This window comes from Accipiter gentilis, chromosome 8 (assembly GCF_929443795.1).
Source record: "Accipiter gentilis chromosome 8, bAccGen1.1, whole genome shotgun sequence".
Taxonomy (NCBI): Eukaryota; Metazoa; Chordata; class Aves; order Accipitriformes; family Accipitridae; genus Astur; species Astur gentilis.
The window spans coordinates 16,612,057-16,619,609 of NC_064887.1; positions in this window are offsets into that span (position 1 = coordinate 16,612,057).

Consider the following 7,553-nt stretch of genomic DNA (forward strand, 5'->3'; position numbering starts at 1 on the left):
CAGATGAGTAAAACAATGTAATTCACCTGTCTCACAGGTGTGTTAATTGAGGTTAAGCAATCAATATTTGGTTATTTCATAAATGCCCAGAGTTTATAAAATAATCTCTATTTCAACTGCCCCTCTAAAGAAAACATATAATGTGTGTCCCCAGTAAATACATTATCTTTATTTCCCTTTATTCCCTTACGATATATATTGGGAAGTATGCATCTGGCAGGCTTGCTTACTGGTGGGAAAAAAGAAGAGAGGAGCTGAGCAGGTAGCCTTAGTAAAAACAGTATGTTGTACTAGGAACAAGACCATGCTGGCAGAATCAGTCTAAGGGCTACGTGATGTAACATGTATAATACAGTGATGCAGTTTGTTAATCTTGGCATATTAGTTCACGTCAGGAGTGTGGTTCTGTCAGAACGTCAGAAGTGTCTGTTCAGTGGTTTAGGACATAACCCAGGGACTTGGCTCCAGGAGGACATCCACATCAGAGAGCCACCTCCCACCGCCAAAGCACCCATAGCTCACTCATTCTGGAAGGGAATTTCAGACCGGGACTGGCTTGGCTGCAAGGTATGTTTCCTGCCAAGAGAAGTATTGCAGTGAATGCTGGGGCAAAAATAATTCCCTGAAGTCTCATAAATTAGTTGGTCTTTTTTAAAGCCACACAAGGAAACTTGAAATACCAACACAAATGCTTTTTTACTTGGGATTTGTACAACCCAAAGTTACACTTTAGGGCATTCCTAGTATGACATCTGAAGTTATTAAACTGGTTTTAATTCTGCAACTACTTCTTGACTAACAGAACTTTGACTTTTCTTGAACTTTTTTTTTATGTTCCAGATTACTGCAAAAAACTGTAAACTAAAATGAATCACGATTCCACCTTCACCTAGCTTCTCCAGAACGAAATGCTCTAGTTGCATTGCTTTGCCAGTAGATGGCACATTTATATGGCATGGAACAGTGTGTAAGAAATGTCAGCTGCAGAGCATAGTAAGAACAAGAGACTTGGAAAATAATTTAAGAGCAGTAGGGAATGAGAAATTTGGACCGTACCAGTCACGTAATATGTCACGTAACATATGCAATACCAACAATGACTATTTGTTGTTTATGCGTTAGTAGATTTTGCCTTTAAATGCTTTTAGAGGCAATTATTAATACTTGCAATATTTTTAAACTGGTTTTCATATCAGCATCAGCAAAAAAGGAGGTTTTGACATTAATTTGAACAAAAGCATTTCATTCATAGTATGTATGATAGCACAAGCTGTAAGAAAATTCCACTAAAAATCCCTGACTGATAAATCCTATTTTCATTAGAGACTAGAACTGGAGGGTCTGTATTAATAGCATACAATCACATTTCTGTATTATGTGCACTTGAAACTTCAGAAGTACACTGGTTTTAGCCAAAGATTGTCACAAAAAAAAAAAAAAAAAAAAAAAAAGTTCTTCTAAGCTGGTTCATTAAATATATAGTATTTGTTGTAGAGAGGATATATATTTTTTTAGAGAATTGGATGCTGATCAAATTTAGATGTGCCTCTACTAATTATAATGTTTAAAGGCAAAAAACATTGTTCAATAGTTTTCTGAATTATGTGAGCAGCTGGAGAGAAAGTAAAGTTACAACAAACATGTTCTTGAGAGCCAATCTGATCAGAGCCTCATCAACCTGTTCAGAGCTGAGCAAATTTTTGAAAGGTCAGTTTAACTGTTATAACCTTAATGTCACATCTGCTTATATTCACATATGAATATCTGTTTGGTTTTGTTTTGTATCAAAGTAGAGAGGGGGGAAAAAGGGTCATCTAATGTGCGCCTGGAACGCTTACCCTGCTGTAACAGTGGTTCCTTTCTTGGAGTCAGTGTTAGTTTGGGCAACCACTGTCTGCCAAACAACATGTGCCTCCTTTGATTTTTCATATTTACACACAAAGCCTAATTTCTTTTGGTTTCCTCATAGTTCAGTGCCTGTGAGCAAATGAAGAATCCGTAAGCCCCGCCACTGGCACTAGTGACTGAGAGCTGTGGAAAACACCCTTCTCTGGGTCCGTGGTGCTTTCAGTGGACTGAGGAGCAGCACCCTCCATGGCTGATCAATGGCAGAAATGTCTTTCGCAGCTGGTATCAGTTCTGGCAGTTATACCGGAACCGTAATGTGTAAAGAAGACACCAGTATTTACCAGGACATGGGTGCTTAACAAATCTTAGAAACCTGTATGTTTCTAAAGCAGGCTAAAACTGCCTGCTGCTGGCTAACTCTGCCTGCCTACTGGATATCTGGTGAAAAAAATTCACTGCCCTAGAAATTCACTGAATGATCTGCCCAAACACCTCTGAAATATGATCGTTCCCCAGAAAGGCTCTGGTTAGCAACGGTGGACGCCCTTCAAGAGCTTGCCACTACGCAAATGCTGTGTAGATCTCTGTGCATGCTCAGGATATTTCTTTTTAAGAAAACCATCGGCTGGACTCCTGATACCAAGGTGAGTTTGTGACTAAGCCTCTGCTCCGCTTCATTATTGAGTGTATATGTGGACCTGAATCTTGCTGACCTTGACTTCTAAGAAAACCTCTTAATGGGAAGGTGATGTCAGAATGTTACAACAGTGCTTTTAAGGGGTAATCCCCAACACGCCAGACAGTCTGTGTAGGATTGAGCAGAAACCTTCACGGGCAGGTGTGGAGGAAGCTCTTAATGTCCCTACATTGAAAACGGAGAGCTCAGTACAACTGCATTGGAATGTTTTGATTCCCGCTGTCAGGTGGCTACTGAGGCAACTAGACAATTAGTCTTATCTATTGTAAAAATAACGCCTAAGTTAGGATTGTAGAAACAGAGGAGGTATTTGGAGTTGTCCCTACGGAAAGCATTTTCCAGCTTGTGGACTAGGTGTCTATGATGGATGTTCCCTCGGTCTGGGTGCGGGTCATCTCTGTCTCTTGAAAAGGTGTTGTGTGAGAGCTGCACACGCTCGTAGGTGTGCTGGCTTCCACAGCGGCCTGTACTGGGCCCAGTTCCCAGGCACAGCGCCCAGGGAAGTAACAGCTCATACAGGAGCCTGGCAAGGTATCGGAAGTCAACTTTACAGCCAGGACTGTCTTGTTACTAAGAAGGTGGCAGCCTCACCCCTGTAAATACATCTGGAGAATGAGGAGGGGGAACAGAAGTGTACAGTGCCGACCCCGAGACCGGTGAAGGGGAAAGCTCTCCGGCAGGAGTCGGGGTCCTGCCTCCCCTGCAGCAAAAGCACCTGTGAATCGCACTGTCACCGCTAGTCACCACGTGGGTCACTGGGCTGCCAAGGCATCGAAGTCAGGCCTTTGATGGTTTTTCAGTGATAGGCAGGTTCTTCACTCCTGGGAAAAAAAGCTTCCCAGCAAAGTGGGAAAAAACCTAGCACGAGTTTCTTAATGTAGTGTTTAAAATATAGTTGAGATTTCTGCCTGTGTTTTATTGACATTTTTCTGTCTATAACTGTATTTTTCCATTCTTGTGTGCATCAGCATGTTGTGCTTTTTCATTTGCCTCACTTCATACAACCAAAGTGCTACCTTTCAGATTTCCCATCAATTTAACAGCTATTTCACTGAGATGCCTGAGCCATATTTATATAAAATATTTTTATTAGGCTGGATTCTGTTTTACAGTGTTCGTATTTCACACCAATACTTTTTATAAGCTTTTTGCTACATTATCACAAGCTAGGCAAATATGTGGCAGGTACTACTGCTAATATGGGCAGAATGAGTTGTGTTTTATACAATGATTTTTTTTATATAAAGTATAAGCTTTAATATAACCAGGGTTTAAGTCTGGACAGTAGCTTTATTAAATATAGAGCAATTACCAGAATAACAAGGAGCACAACAAAATAAGTAGGGCAGGAAATTCTCAGTGAAGTGGATATAATTCACGTGCAGGAAGATTTATTTAAGCAATTCACTCTTGGAAACCAGAGGAAGCAAAAGCAGAAAGGTACCACTGCCTTGCATTGTAGTCAGCTGCTGTACACAATCTTTTTTAGCCTGGTGTGAAGAGGGTGCAACTCTTAGTGTCTTACTGGAGATTCCTATGATTACAAAAAAAGGTTGGAGAATGCTTATTGTGTAAATAATAAAGGACCTTACCATACTAAAGCAAAGATTTAAGGGACTCCCCATCCGGACAAAACAGAGGGTCTTTGCCATCCTGTTAATTACTGCCTTGTCAGTAAATCCGAGCAGTGCTCCTCCCCTCCAGGCTTGCAGCAAGGGAGCGGTGTTGCTGATTTGGCACTGTGCACCTGCAGAGCTCTTAACCCATGCATTGATCCTGAAACCCAGAGCTTTTACAAAACTTTTTGCAGATCTATGTACCCTGTATTTTACCTTATACGAGCATACCCGGGTAACTGCACGGAATATAAATCGAGGCTGACTGGCTCTTGTGCTCTGACCTAGTACTTAAACACGCACTTCAACTTAATTGCCTTAGAAATGAATGCCATGTTGGTACAAGTCACCCTGCTGTATTCTTGCCACAGGTCTTCTGCCTTCCTTTCCTCTGCACTTGCTTTACACCAGTGCTATCTTTGGCCTTTTGTCTAGGCTTTATGGAGAACTTCAGAGCAACATGACAATGCTCAACCAGACAGAAAGCCCTGGCAGGTTGGAAGGGGACTGTGAAGAAGACACAGCATGGCTTTTGGATGATCTTCCAGGCCAAGGCAGGAATCAAAGAGAAGAGCTTTACTGCTGGACTCCGTGGACGGGCTGGAGTACCTTGCTCCAAATGTCTGCTCCTGGAAGGGGAGTGTACACAAAGAGGAAAGGGGAAATGAGCTCAGACAATGCCGAGCTTATTCCAGAGAGTCTAAAAGGGCTATCTATGGTCGTTCAGACAGCTGAGTCTATATAAGCAAGTAAATACCAGAGAATCAGAGCAGTCAACTATTAAACTAAACAATATTACTGCAGGAACAAATAGGTATACACTGTGCCTGCATTTTTCAAGTCGTAAATTAAAAGTTCTTAACCACCAGTAAAGGGGAGCTTGACACAGGCTTTCTGACTGGCAGAGTGGGGTGAGATTCCTCACGAGCTCAAAAGCAGCGCTGGATGCGGATGTGGTTGTGTGAGGTTTTGCCTGTGATGGCAGGAGATCAAACTCCGTGGCCTGGAAGGTCCCTTTTTAGTCCTGTATTGCTAGGAAGGAAATGATGCAAAAGGGATTTTTAGACTGCTGTTATTAATAGACGGGAAATGGCTATAAATTAATTCAGTCGGGGTGGCAAGCAGTCGTCTTAAACCTGTGTCACTTCCACATCTGTGACAAGAACTACTTAAAAACCGCCTGTTTCCCCTGCCCCCAGTGCTGCACGTTAAGAGGAGTTGATGATTTCTGGCTACTGGTCACGACTGGATGAAATCTCTCAGCATCTTGGCTCTCTCCGGTTTACGTTCTTTCTCGAGGTGAGCCGCATTTCCAGTCTGGCCGCCAGAAACCACAAACGATCAGTGCCAGCCTCGAAACGTCTCCCTGAACACCCAGAGGAAAAGCATAGCGCCTTCCAGCGTTTATTCCACGCTATCGTTCAGCCCGCATCGGCAGCTAGCCGCTCCGAAAGCCGCATGCCGGCCCATCCACCGCCGGTGCCCCTGGGTGCGCAGGCCCGAGGCAGCGCTGCCGGGCGGCCCTCTGACAGACTACAGCTCCCAGCAGGCACCGCGGCTGCCAGCCTGGCGGGGCGCGGGCGGTAAACGGCCCCTCCGGCCGTTACTGCCGCCTCGCGCCCGGGGCGGCTGAGGGGCGGCCCGCCCTGCGTGAGGGGGCGCGGGGGGGGGGGGGTGGGGTGTCGGTGCTGCCCTCCACAGCCCGCCGTGCGGGCACCGGCGCTTGCCTTTGTGCCCGTGGGTAACTCTGACACGCTCGGTCGCCGTTGACAGAGAAATGTGTATTTCATACACGGATGTTAATCCATTCTACTCTGCGTAAGGCTCGTCTACACAGAGGAGCTTTCCTCGCTTCCCTCAGCGTCAAACACAAAAGTCCTTCACTTCTCTCACCTAACTGTCCCTATGAAGACGTTTAAGTGTTTTTATCCAGGGCACTGGAATAAGAAAGGTTTAACGGGCTTTATTTTGCTCTGGGGGAGCTGAAATTCAGTGCCCACCGCACAGCTAACAGGGTGCTACGCTCTCCTTTGCCACACGCGCAATGCATTCTGCCTTCATGGCCTGCCGTCACTTCCAGGGACAAAAAAACTAATAGCTTTTCAGTAGGAAACTGGCATTTTCCGGGACCCAGAAAACAGGGTCAACTGGTGTTCAATATCTACGCCGACTTCTGCGTGTTTCTCCTTGTGTAACAGCATGAGTTCAGAAACACACAGGGCTGATCCTCTAACCTGGATCTACCAACCCTGGTCTCACTTTGTTCCCTGCATGGCCTGGAAACGGTTTTTGCCAGAAGCACAATGCAAATAGTAAAACAAAAGTCTAATTCACTTTCCTGCTTTGTTTCCCTCCAGACATAATCTCATTTTAATTAAATTACCTTAGGCCAATGAATGAAAATACAAACCACAGATCATATTCCACATTGAATTTTTCCCCAGCCCATTTTCTTAAAATTCCTCTCTCTGCTGTTCAAGGTCTTCTAGACGGAACGCACGCACTGTGTGAGCCTGCCTCACTTCAAATGTTCTAAGGATTAATTGAAGAACATGATGGAAGGAAGGGGAGAGTGTGAGTAAAATAGCTGGTTTATATTTCTATCCTCAAATGTCAGTTCATTACCAAAGTTAGAAACCAGCTGATGCAGAAAACTCATTACGGCCTCATTTAGAATGCTTATTTCTTGAGAGACAAAAAAGAATGAATTGCCTTGCGCGGCTTACTTGTCCAACACAAATATGCCACATTTTACAGTACGCTTTGGGATGTGAAGTGAAGAGGGTTTTCTTTAGGGTGCAGTATGTTTAATACTCTATTTAACTTGCTTATCTGCATTTACTTAAAATCCAAAGCAGTGAGGACTCCCACTGCTCTCTGTTCTCAATGCTCATGTCGATACTCAAGTCCCATTATTTGCACAGTTTTTGCGAGCTTTGGTTATTTATTTGGCAGCATGTAAGTCAGGCAAAATAAAATGGCTGGAGAAGTCACGTCTACAGTCCGTTGCACTTCTCCTGTGATTTTAGTGCTTGTAACTGCGTCCGGTTAGCAGTTAGGTGACTCGGATCTCTGTTCACAAGCGCAGCCCGGATGCAGTAAGCTTCTTCTGGGAGTGAGACAAACGCCTGGTGCTGGGACAGCCCCGCGTGCCTGCTCTGCTGGCCAGCAGGCTCTGTCCATCAGTGCCGGCTGGGGCACTCGTGTCACGGAGCCATGACTTGCTCTGCAGAAATCAGGCTGAAGCCACCAGCTGGTTCTGTACGCATCCCCAGGTAGCTTGTAATGTCCCCCTCGCCCCGCAGTGAGCAGCAAGGGTGTAATTTGAGTGGTTTGACTCAGAAGGAAATTCTGCAAGTAAAACATCTCACAAATTTGTACTAACCTAGACT